Source organism: Marmota monax, unplaced genomic scaffold, assembly GCF_021218885.2.
Source record: "Marmota monax isolate L192 unplaced genomic scaffold, Marmota_monax_Labrador192_F-V1.1 WCK01_AAM20220418_F8-fsc00002, whole genome shotgun sequence".
NCBI classification, from domain to species: Eukaryota; Metazoa; Chordata; class Mammalia; order Rodentia; family Sciuridae; genus Marmota; species Marmota monax.
Window position 1 is genome coordinate 36,879,572 of NW_026693571.1, and position 11,917 is coordinate 36,891,488.

Sequence of the window (11,917 nt, forward strand, 5' to 3'; positions counted from 1 at the left end):
GGAGGACAGCTGAGGGACCTTAGGGTGACTGAGCTCAGGTGTCACAAGATTTCCATGTCTGGAGTTGGTGGTAGCAGGGGATGGGCACCCCCAATTGTCAGTGAGAACTCTGATCAGGTGGAGGCACTTATATTTCTCAGGCCAGGTGATCAGGTGAAGGTCCAGGTGAAGAGCATGTGTATGTTCTCTGGCCTCAGTGCACCCAACCGCCAGGCAGTTTTACTTTCTTGACAAGTCCCAATGTACATAGGACTAGAATCAGAAATTTATTGAGTTTTTTCCCACTGTGTTTTATTTTTATTGTTGTTGTTTTGTTTGTTTTTAAAATCAAGAATGATTGTGAGTTTCTCAGTCATAAGCATTAACCTGCAGTATTGGGGCCCAACCAAATAAGTTAGTAGCTATTTACTCCTTCATCTTCCATCAATGAAGCCACACATACCTACCTCCTGTCATTTCTCTTCAAAAATCAAATCCTTTGGGACTAAGGGTGTTGTTCAGTGCTAGAGTGCATGCTTAGCATGTAAGCCTTGGGTTCAGTCCCCAGGACCATAAAAATGAAGTCAAAACCTTCACTTCTTGAGTGTTTTTAAAACTGTTCTCTGAAAACCTCTCTGTTGGTCTGTGTCGTTCTGGACTAGAGAAAGATGCTGAATTTTCCCACTTTGGTGTGCAGTGTTCGTCACCGAAGGAGAGTTAAATGGCACTCTGAATTGAGTAAGATTGCCTGAACTGCTTTCAAATATTTGGGGTTCAAAAAACAAAAACCCGAAATGCATTTGGCCAAAACATTTGCTTTCCTCTTCATTTTTCTTAAACCTATGTTTATTTCAAGGAACATTAAGCCCATGTGTTTCTAATGCATTCACACTCAGTTCATTATAATGCTACTCTATAATAGTTCTTTGGCATCCAAAAGGCCCAACAGGCCCTTCTCCTTTGAACAAGTAGGTGCACTGTGGTCACCCCAAATGAGCACTGTCCAGAATGGCTCACATTCAGCTCCTTCCTGAGGTCCACCCGGGCCAGCACATGTAGGGACTAGCACAGAACCATCCCTACTGAGGTCTGGCGCCATGGTATCCTCTCAACCTCTGCTAGGAACAGGAACCAGTGAGCAGTCAGAATTTTAGAGTTCTGGTCAGAATTTTAAATTGAATTAAGTTTGGCCTAATGCAGCCTCAGTACATATTTTAATCTTGGCCTCAACATTTCCTTTGTAAATGGTAAACTGCAGCCTCACTTGATATAGTCATAGACTATAACATAGTCTTGTAAGGGTAGCTGAGTCTCAACTTCTAGTAAGTGGTCAACTGTTCAAACTCTGTTCAAATAAGACAGACATGACCTCTACCTCACTTCTGTTTTCTGTAGGTCACTTCCTTTTCTCTGGCTCTAAATACAACTTGCCCATGTGGAAAGGAACCTATTCTGGTTCTTGTAGTCACCCGGTTTAGACATCATTTCTTGCCCAATTAATCCATTGCATGTAATATGTCGGAAGCTTTTCATTTAACAGATGTTAAGTGTTTAGCAATCCTTTCCCTGCCTTTGTGAATCTTAATCATTATTAAGAGCATTTAAGAGCCAGACCACATGCACCCTACATGACCTTATTAAATATCAATTCCGAGACTGAAGGGGCAAGGAGGAACTGAGAATGTCCCCATTGACCCTATTGCTACAGTGGCTGGGAATTAATCAAATTTCTAGAAAAGTTGATATATACCAGGTTAACAATTTCAGTTGAAATTGCTTAATAAGTAACTTTGTTATGGTTTAGATGTGGGGTATCCCCCAAATGCTCATGTGTGAGACAATGCAAGTTTAGAGGTGAAATGATTGGGTCATGAGAGTTTAAACCTAACCAGAGTATTAATGCCTTGGATTACTAGATGGTAACTGTAGGCAGGTAGGGTGTGGCTGGAGGAGGTGAGTCCCTGTGGGCATGCATTTGGGGTATATATTTTGTTCTTGTTTAGTGGAGCTCTCTCTCTCTCTCTGCTTCCTAGTGCTGTGTCCCCAGCTGCTTTCCTCTGTCACATACTTCTGTCAAGATGTTTGGCCTCACCTCAGGCCCTAAGGAGTGGAGTCGGCCATCTATAAACTGAGACCTTTGAAACCATGAGCCCCCAAATAAACTTTTCCTCCTTAAAATTGTTCTCTTCAGGTCTTTTGATCACAGTGCCAAAAACATTGATTAAAACAGTAGCAAAGGGTACTCTTGCTTCATCATTTTCTCCTTTTTTTCTGGATACATTGACCCTACTGAATGTGATTGTGTTTCTGGAAGGAGTGGGGAACAGAAGCAGTCATAAGTAGGATGTTTGGAATTGGCCGACTAGCTCAGGGTCGAGTCTTTCCAAAATAAATTCTCTCTAATAAATAATTCTAATTCCAGTTGTTCTCAATTTGCTGGATTTCCCCATATGTCAAGTATTGAGCTAAAAATCCCTATATGTTATCCTATGTTATCCCATTTGATCCCCACTACAATCTGGGGATAATATTCTTGTTTATCCCCACTTTACAGATGAGCAAAATGAGGTGTAGAGAAAAGCAACTTGCCTTAGTGAGGTCATAGAGCAATCATCAGTGGGGGTTTTGCTTTGACTCTGGCAGACCTGCTGCACGATGTTATCCTGTCAGAGAGCAGAGCCTGAAGTTAGACCTACCACCACAGGGAAGTCCTGAGTCGCAGCTCTTTAGTGGAGACCAGCCCAGGAGATAGGAAGTGCCGGGAAGGGGAAGTGCATTTTTTAATCTTAAATCTTAGCATTAGAAGGAACTTGAGATTGTTTTGTCCACCTTCCCTCAATTATTTCTCTATCAGGAAAAAGAATATGCTCCAGTTCTCATTGTCCTTCTTAAAGTGTGAGTCACAGATGGGACCCAAGACCTAGATGTGGTCCAGCCAGCACTGAAGGGTGCGTAGCCTGTCTGCCAGCTTCCAACACTCTATTGACCAAGCCCTGACTTTTACTACTTCCCAAAGCCACTCATTATGTGGTTACCTCATTGTGCTGTTGCTTCATATTGAGCTGCCAGTTACCAAACACACTCTTTTATTGGCTATTTACTTACATATTTCCTTATTTTCTCATTTCCTAAATGCACCCACCTCAGTGAGGGTCAAGAGTTCCTAGACATGTCTTCCTGCTCCTGAACTACCTGCGTTGAGTTTCTGGTAGTCTCTTCTCCTTTGGATCTGGTTACCCGTTGCATTGGAAGTTCTTTCCCATGTTTGGAAGATCTGTTTTGGGCAGGAAATGAAAGGGTCTACTTTCTCCTCTCTCATCCTTGTAAAGATCCCTAAACTCTCTTGTTCTTCTATTTAACAAATGCTTTAAAATATATCCCTTTACAATGTTCTCTGTATGTGTAGACTGTCCATTTTGATGCTGTGCCTACCTGGCAGTATTGTCATTTGTCACACCCTTTATTTGGAAAGACGTTCTTTCACCTTGGACGTGAGTCCTTTCCTAGCTTTTCCAAGATCCCTTTAGGAATCAGGCTGCCTCTCTTGAGCTTTTCCCACTTTTATTCCTCTTTGACTTTTAGGATCGAATTTTGCCTGTGTTAAGTCTTCTGTACATCTGGGATATCCTGCCTCTGGAGTCTCTGGCTAGGAAATTATCTAAACTTTTCGTGATTTTTTTTTTTTTTATTTTTTTGTAACTGGGATTGAACTCAGGGGCACTCAACCACTGAGCCACACCCCCAGCCCTATTTTGTATTTTAGCTAGAGACAGGGTATCACTGAGTTGCTTAGTGCCTCGCTGTTGCTGAGGCTGGCTTTGAACTCGCAATGCTCCTGCTTCAGCCTTCTGAGCCTCTGGGATTACAGGCCTGCGCCATGTGCCCAGCCCTTTGCTGAATTTTTTGAAAACTATTTTCCAGAAGTATAGATTATGTTTGATGCCTAACATGATTATTTCTTGACAAAATTATTCAATGATAAACTGGCCATGTTTTTGTAAAGTTTTTATTATTTCTATGTCTGACTTTAATCTATGTTATGGAATTAGGTCAAGTAACAATTCCATGTCTTGCTTCTTCTATGTATTAAGGAAAATAACAAATTTAACAAAGGCTCTGCATTGAGCAAAATGGTCTTTTAGCAGATGTCCGAGTAGGTGAGGCTATCTTTACCTTGAGATGCTTCAGTGATGGTCTGGTTATCTATAGAGGAAAGGATTATCATTTTCTCAGGGGCAACAGGGTTGCTCAAATTGTCTTCCTCAGTGATGTTTTTCTGATCTGCTTTCTTTTTATTGTCTCCTAAGCACTCTCAAAAATTCTTCCATGCAAAATCTCATAGAATCATGGACGTGTAATGAAAATAGCCAGTTTAGGTGAGAGGATCTTGCTATATAAGGCCACTCTTGCCTCTTCTGTTTAACCGGAATGGAAATATTCTCTTTACAGGTAGGTTGGAAGGAATAAATAAAACAATGGTTAGCAAAGGATCATGCAAATTGGAAAGAGTGGTACAAATGTTTGCAATTATTTTTCCTGAGTTTTTGTTTATTGTTTATTGTTTGTTTGTTTGTTTGACAACTCTGCCTCTGTAATGAAACATTTCTGTGGATGAGATGCACCTCTCCTTTACAACATCCCAAACTTGAGTCTTACCCACAACTATTGTCAAACTATGTTTACCTTCCTGTATTGGACTGGCAAGATTCTTGATTAGACCTAATGAATGCATTAGATAATAAACACAGAAATAAGTATCTTAAACACAGACAGCCTCTTTCATTTCATTTTATTTTATTTTTAAAGCAAGAGAGAAAAAAGAAAGAGAGAGAGAGAATTTTTTAATATTTATTTTTCAGTTTTCGGTGGATACAACATCTTTATTTTTATGTGGTGCTGAGGATTGAACCCAGGCGAGCGCGTTACTGCTTGAGCCACATCCCCAGCCCTAACCTCTTTCATTTTAGAATACCTATATCAGAATAAGATTTTAGGTGTTTGGCGAATAAAGCCTTTTTCTTTTCACCTTGTGGCGATCTGTTTTTTGCCTAAACACAATTAAGCTCCAAGTCAATAAGGAAACTAATCATAAGTGGATGCCACCTATAGGTAGGAAAAGGTAATACATTTATTTTATTATCAGCTAAATGGTGGAATGTGATGGACATCATTATCCAAAGTACATGTATGAAGACACGAATTGGGTGTCAACCTACTTTATATACAAACAGAGGTATGAAAAATTGTGGTATATATGTGTAATAAGAATTGTAATGCAAAAAAACAAAGTACATATATAAAGACATGAATTGGCATGAACATACTTTATATATGATATGAAAAATTGTGCTCTATATGTGTAATAAGAATTATAATGCATTCCGCTGTCATGTATGTAAAAAAATAAAATCAATTAAATAAAAAATTTTAAAAAATAAATAACAATAAGAAAAATGATTATATAGCACACAACTTAGACTTTCAAACTTAAAACCACGGTATTTGTTCTTTTTTTTAATTATTTTTTTTTAGCTTTATGTATTTTTCTTAAACATCTTGATTAAGATATAATTCATATACCAAGGAATTTTCCTATTTAAAGTGTGCATCTAAATAGTTTTAGTATATTAACAGTTATGTGTGATCACCACAGTCCTAAGTTTCAAAAATTTTCATCACCCCACCTCATTTCCCCTTGACTTCCCACCTCCTCAGTCCAAGTTCACCACCAAATCATTTGAGTATTATAGGTGTCTCATATTAATGGAATCATGCAATATGTGTATTTTTGTGATGTTTCTGGTTTCTTTCACTTAGCATGGTGTTCTCAAATTTCAACCATATCACAGCATGTATGGGTGCCTTGTTATTTTTATTTCAGGATATTATTTCATTATATGGAAATTTCACATTTTATTTATGTATTTATCTACTTATCAGTTCAGGGTAGCCTCCAATATGTGGTTATTGTGAACATCTATGTACACAGTTTTGGAGAAGTAGATGTTTTCAATTTCTCTTAAGTATATACCCAGGACTAAAACTGTTGGGGCATATGCTAATTGTGTAACATTTTGAGAAACTTAAACTGTTCCCAAAACAGGTATATCATTTTTCATTCCCACCATCAAATTTATGAGGAGTTCAATTTATCTACATCTTGCCAACACTTATCATTGCCTTTCTTTTATTTCAGCCATCCTAGTGGTATGAAGTAGAATCTCATAATGGTTTTGATTTATAATTTGTATTTTCATAATCACTAATGATACTGAACATTTTTTCATATGTTTATTGGATATTTGTATATTTTCTTTGAAGAAATTTTTACTCAAATCCTTTGCCCAACTTTTATTAGGTTGCCTTTTTGAGTTTTAAGAACTCCAGGCACAAGTCCCTTGTCAGATATGTGATATATGATTTATATTTTCTTTCTCATCTGTGTTTTGTGTTTTCACTATTTTAATGGTCATTTTCAGCACAAATTTTTGTTTGCTAGGATGTAGTGCAACTTATGTATTTTTCTTTGGTTGTTTTTCTTTTGGTGTTATATCTAAGAAACCTATTCTAAGGTTATCAAAATTTACACCTTTATTTTCTTCTAAGAGTTTTATACTTTTATCTCTTCAATTTCAACTTTAAATCCACTTCAAATTGGTTTTGTGACATAAAGTACTCCATTTTCATTCTTTATATTTAGATTTATAGTTGTCCCAACACCACTTATTGACAATTCCCCACTGAATTGTCTTAACACCCTTTGGAAATCACTTGAACATAAATAGCAGATTTTATTCTTGGGCTTTGAATTCTATTCCATTGATGTATGTCTATTCTTATGCCAGCAGCAAAATATCTTGATACTATAGATATGTAGTAAGTTCTTGAAATTCACAAGTCTTTCTGTAACTTCAACTTTGTCTTCTTTCTTCAAGATTGTCTGGGTTTCTTACATTTCCATATAAATTTTATGATCAGCTTTTCCATTTCTGAAAAGAAGGACCTTTTGAATTTCTGTTGGGATTTATGAGTCTGTAAATTAATTCAGGAAGTATTGCTGTCTTAACAGTATTAAGTCATCTAGTTCACAAACATGACATCCTTTTACTTATTTAGATCTTCTTGAATTTTTTTCACCAAGGTCTTACATAGTTTCCATGTCCAAGTCTTGCACTTATTTTGTTACACTTATTTCTGTTTGTATTTTTGATGCTATTTTATTTATTTATTGTTTTCTTTGTTTGGGTACTGGGGATTATTTTGTGTGGTACTGGGGATTGAACCCTAGGGCATACTACCACTGAGCTCCATCTCTAGCTTTTTTTTTTTTTTTTTTTTTTGAGACAGGGTCTTGCTAAGTTGTCCAGGCTAGGCTCAAACTTGAATTCTTCCTGTTTGTTTCCCAAGTAGCTGGGATTACAGGCCTGTGCCAAAACATACAGTTGCTCTTTTCAATAAATTTTTATTCTTAACTTCCTCTTGAAATTGTTTATTTCTAAAATATAGATAGAAAATTGATCTTTATATAAAAGTTGTCTAGAAAGATAATTAATTTGGTGGAGGCACCGGGGATTAAACTCAGGGGCAATCAACCACTGAGCCAGATCCCCAGCCCTATTTTTTTTTGTTTTTTGTATTTTATTTAGAGACAGGGTCTCACTGCATTGCTTAGTGCCTTGCCGTTGGTGAGGCTGGCTTTGAACTTGCGATCCTCCTTGTCTCAGCCTCCCAAGCCACTGGGATTATAGCCGTGCACCACCACATCCTGATAGATAATTGATTTTTATATATTGATCTTGTATCCCATAACCTTCTTGATCTTATTTGTTAACTGTTTAATGAAGAGTTGTTTAATGAAGTTCTGAGAATTTACTATATATAAAATCATGTCATCTGTGACTATAGTTTTACTCCTTCCTTCCTAATAGAATGCCTTGTATTTATTTTTATTCACCAAATGCCATACCCAAAATCTTCAATAAAAAGTTTAATGGAAGTGGTAAGAGGAAATATTCCTGTTTTAGTCCTTATCCTAGGGAAAAGCATCCAATCTTTCACATTAAGTATGATAGTAACTATTAGCTTTTCTGGGATGGAAACTAAAGGGGCGTACTTTAATTCCTAGTTGGATGGTACTTTTATCATTGGACCACATTGACTGCTTGCATTCATGGGCTAAATTCCACTTGTTTATGATATATAGTATTTTTTATATGTTGCTAGATTTTTTTCTTAGTATTTTATTGAGGATTTTTGTGCCTATATTCATACAAGTTATTGGTCTATAATTTTTTTCCTTATGAAATGTTTGCCTGTTTTTTTGTTATAAAGATGGTGGTAAAGTGAGATAAGTGTACTGTCCTCTTCTGTTTTTTATTTTGCTTCGGTCTGGTTTGAGTTTTTATTGGAAAAAATTGTGAAGAATCATACTAATTCTTCTTTTAATGGTTAGTAGAATTTGACATTAAAGCCGCTCAGTTGGCTTGGTTTTCTGGTTTTCTTTTGTGGGAAATATTTAATTTTGAATTCAACACTTGTTATAGATCTATTCAGATCTTCTATTTCTTTTTGAGTCAGTTTCAATGGCTTGTGTTTTCCTAGGTATTTTTCTATTTCTTCTAGTTCATTGCCATTTAACATTAATTTGTTATTATTATTGCTTTTATATCTCCTAGTATTTCAGATCCCTCAACAAAGATTTTGATTGCATACCTATATAAATGTTTTACCATATGCCACACAAACATGCATGCACACTCACACACATGTATACACATGTTCTGACAACACCCCTGTCAGAAAGTGAAGACGATTTAGCTATTTCAATTTGGAGAACACACTCCAATTTATTATATCTTTTGTATCATGGAAAATTTGTTAGAGCCAACATATGCTTAGACAGTAATTGTTTTTTGTTTTTAAAGCTGTAAGCTTGGTTAACTTCCAACATTATTTTCTATGTTCAATCTTTGTTACCTTCTGTGTGGTGTGGAATTTCTCATATACAACTGTTGCAACATGTTGCAATGAAACAAAGAACTCATTTTTTTTCTTTTTATTTTTTTTGTTCATTTATTTATTTTTATTATTTTTTAGAAACTCTCAGAAGCGAACAGAAAGCTGGATAATTTGCTCCTAGGGATTGTAACTCTCCATTGGATGTTATGAAAACTGTCTTATCTGAAGTCACATCTCTTACTATTATTTTATTGAACAATAATCATAGTACTTTAAAGGCTAAACTCACACAAGATTAACATATATGGCATAAATTTAAGCAGCCCATTCATTTGTATTAAGTTATCCCTAAGAAGGGTTTATGTTCCTTCTAGACTTGTATAATTCAGTTGTCTAGAATCCTCCTTTGAAGGCAAAAGAATGACATCCTTGCCTTTTCTTTTCATTGAAAGAACAAAGTGCATAGTTAACTTTTACCAGGATGCAGATAGCATTGTTGTTTTTGAACATAGCATTGAACACTGAAGGACCATAAATCCAGTTACACAGCAATTCCGTTCCTTTCATCACACAGGGACCCAGATATTCTTAGCTGCCTCCCGTTCTTCAGTTATGCTCTTGGCTCTATCAACTGGGGTTCACACTATTCTCATATTCAGTTATAAAGGAGTCCCCTGGACAAAAGAAAACACAACGTAAATATGAATTTTGCCTGTAAGTCTTTCCATTTTGCTTTACTAAGACTTGTTCATTTTTAGTACACGTTAAACAACTGATTGATTAGAATTTGAGTTAAAAGTATCTGACTGTAGCTATCCACTTCCACTCAGATCCTTTCTTATCCAAATATATGTACTATATATTTTGAGGAAACTTTCAAAGAGACTTCTCTTTGAGGGTTAAATTCTGTTTTTTTTTTTGTTGTTGTTTTTTTTTTGGCAATGTCTGGTGAAAAAATATATAAGGGATTTCTTAATTCCTGCATCTTCTCAATGACTTCTTCTTTATACTTGCTCTTTTGCCTTCGTACTTGATGAGATTTGACTTTCTGTCCCCGTATCTTTTTGCAGCCTTGGTCTAGTTTTAGTGATAATCACCTTGCTGGGGTTAAAGCCATTAACCCTTTCCCACTGTACCTGTTCAACATGAATGATATAGTTTCTCTTGTAAGCCCGAACTACTTTGCCAATCTGCTGACTTTTATGATGCCCTCAGATGAGAACTTCACCATCCTTACAGATGGGCTTGAATGAAGCATTATTCCTCTGTCTCAGCTCTTTGGAAAAAGAGGGAGACATATCTTCCTGCAAATGTGGGGAGGTGCTTCAGATGTCTTTTATGATTCTTGCTTTGGCCAGAAGTCACGAAGCCATTGAACTTCATTTCAACCACTGCCACTGCAGGAAGGGTGGTAAAAAGAAATAACACTCCAAGGTTTTAGGGTTTGGGCTTTGTTTTCGCTAGGAAAGAAAGAAATTTCAAAACACAGCATGGCACATGAACATGAAGCTTCCTTGGGAAGTCCCAGGGGGAATTTGAATAGAAGTAACCTGAAGTTCTTCCCCGTAAGACCAGATATCACAATTGTTTCTCAAAGCAGGTGATTTAAACTCTGCTACCCACCAACTTAGCCCCTCTCCCTACTGGGCCATGAGTACCAGCCCTCAGACCAGAAAGCAGCACCAGGACCTCAGGCCCAGCCCTGTCATTCCATGACTCACTCCTAGAAGTGATTTATATTTACCTTCTATTCCCTCCTCTTGCCTTGTAGGAAAGTATCGCACGAAGGCTGTGGACACAGTTATGAATGCCTAAACAAATATGGCTAATGGTGGCTGCAGGTCAAAGTGTGCCTTTTTCTTATCAAACCTTACCTGTGAGCACAAGGTGGTTCATTCTGGACTCTAGTTAGAGCAATACGTGAATTTGCATCCATATATTAAGGTCATGGCAGCAGATGCTCGTCTCAGCAGACCCAGGGAAATGATCTAAATGTAAAAGTGCTGATGGGATCCTGAGAATCATACATACACAGACTAATGGGATATTTTTAAAAAGGAGGAGAAATTTGTGGGTCTGTCAATATCCGCACCAGGTAGAGAGTAGCCTCCTTTCCTGTCTGTAGCTATAAAATTTCTATCAACACCTGGAGCATTTATGAAGCTTCTATGTGAATGTGACACTCTCCTGCATCAACATTATAGACCAATTGTTGAGATGCAAATTCTGCCACATAGAAAAGGAATGAAGGAAGTGGTCTTGTCATGTGCACACTTTCATGCCAATTTTTCAAGCCATAGCCTAACTCCATCTAAAATGTTCAGCTAAGAGAATGTTCAGGATGGAGTCTATGGGAGTCCTTCTTGAAACTGAATCTGTGATAGATCGACAACTGCAGAGAGAACAGGAGGCCTCCAGGTTTACTTTTAGAGCAAAGTCTACTTCCACAGCAAGGAAAACCATTTCCTTCCTATAAGAGCTCTCCCCGTCACTTCTGTCCCCAAAGCACTTCCAAGTGGAATGCTCCCATTTGCCTGGATGAGAAAAACATCTTTAAATCCTCTAATACAGTTGTACAAATGTGATTTCCTCACTGGTGAATATCACATTTTTGTGGGTTCACAAAAAATAAAACTGCTTTTCCTTTTGGCTGAAAGTTGCTTATGAAAAGGAAAGGCGGTTTGGATTTGGGTGCTTTCTTTCCCAAGCAGGACACGGGTTTTATTTTTTGGTGGTAAGAAACCACATCTGCGATACAGACAATTTTCACCTGTGACTAAAAGGGTTTCACACTAAATTTCCCACGGAGACAAGGAAAAGCCGGGTTTACCTGGTGAACTGGTAAAATGTTATCCTGGATTAAATTCACCCCATAAAACTGTCAGTCACAGAAGAGCTATCCCCACGAGCCAGGAACCACAAGAACATTAACCCTTTTGCAAAGAATAAGGTGAAAAGTTATCCAAATCTTCAAACCAAA

The 11,917-nt window shown here is 37.1% G+C and overlaps 1 pseudogene; it reads right to left on the reverse strand.

Annotated features, from left to right (window-relative positions):
* Nucleotides 1-9,913: 9,913 nt before the first annotated feature.
* LOC124102724 (ribosomal protein uL24-like) lies at nucleotides 9,914-10,320 on the reverse strand (annotated as a pseudogene).
* Between the last annotated feature and the right edge of the window lie 1,597 nt (nucleotides 10,321-11,917).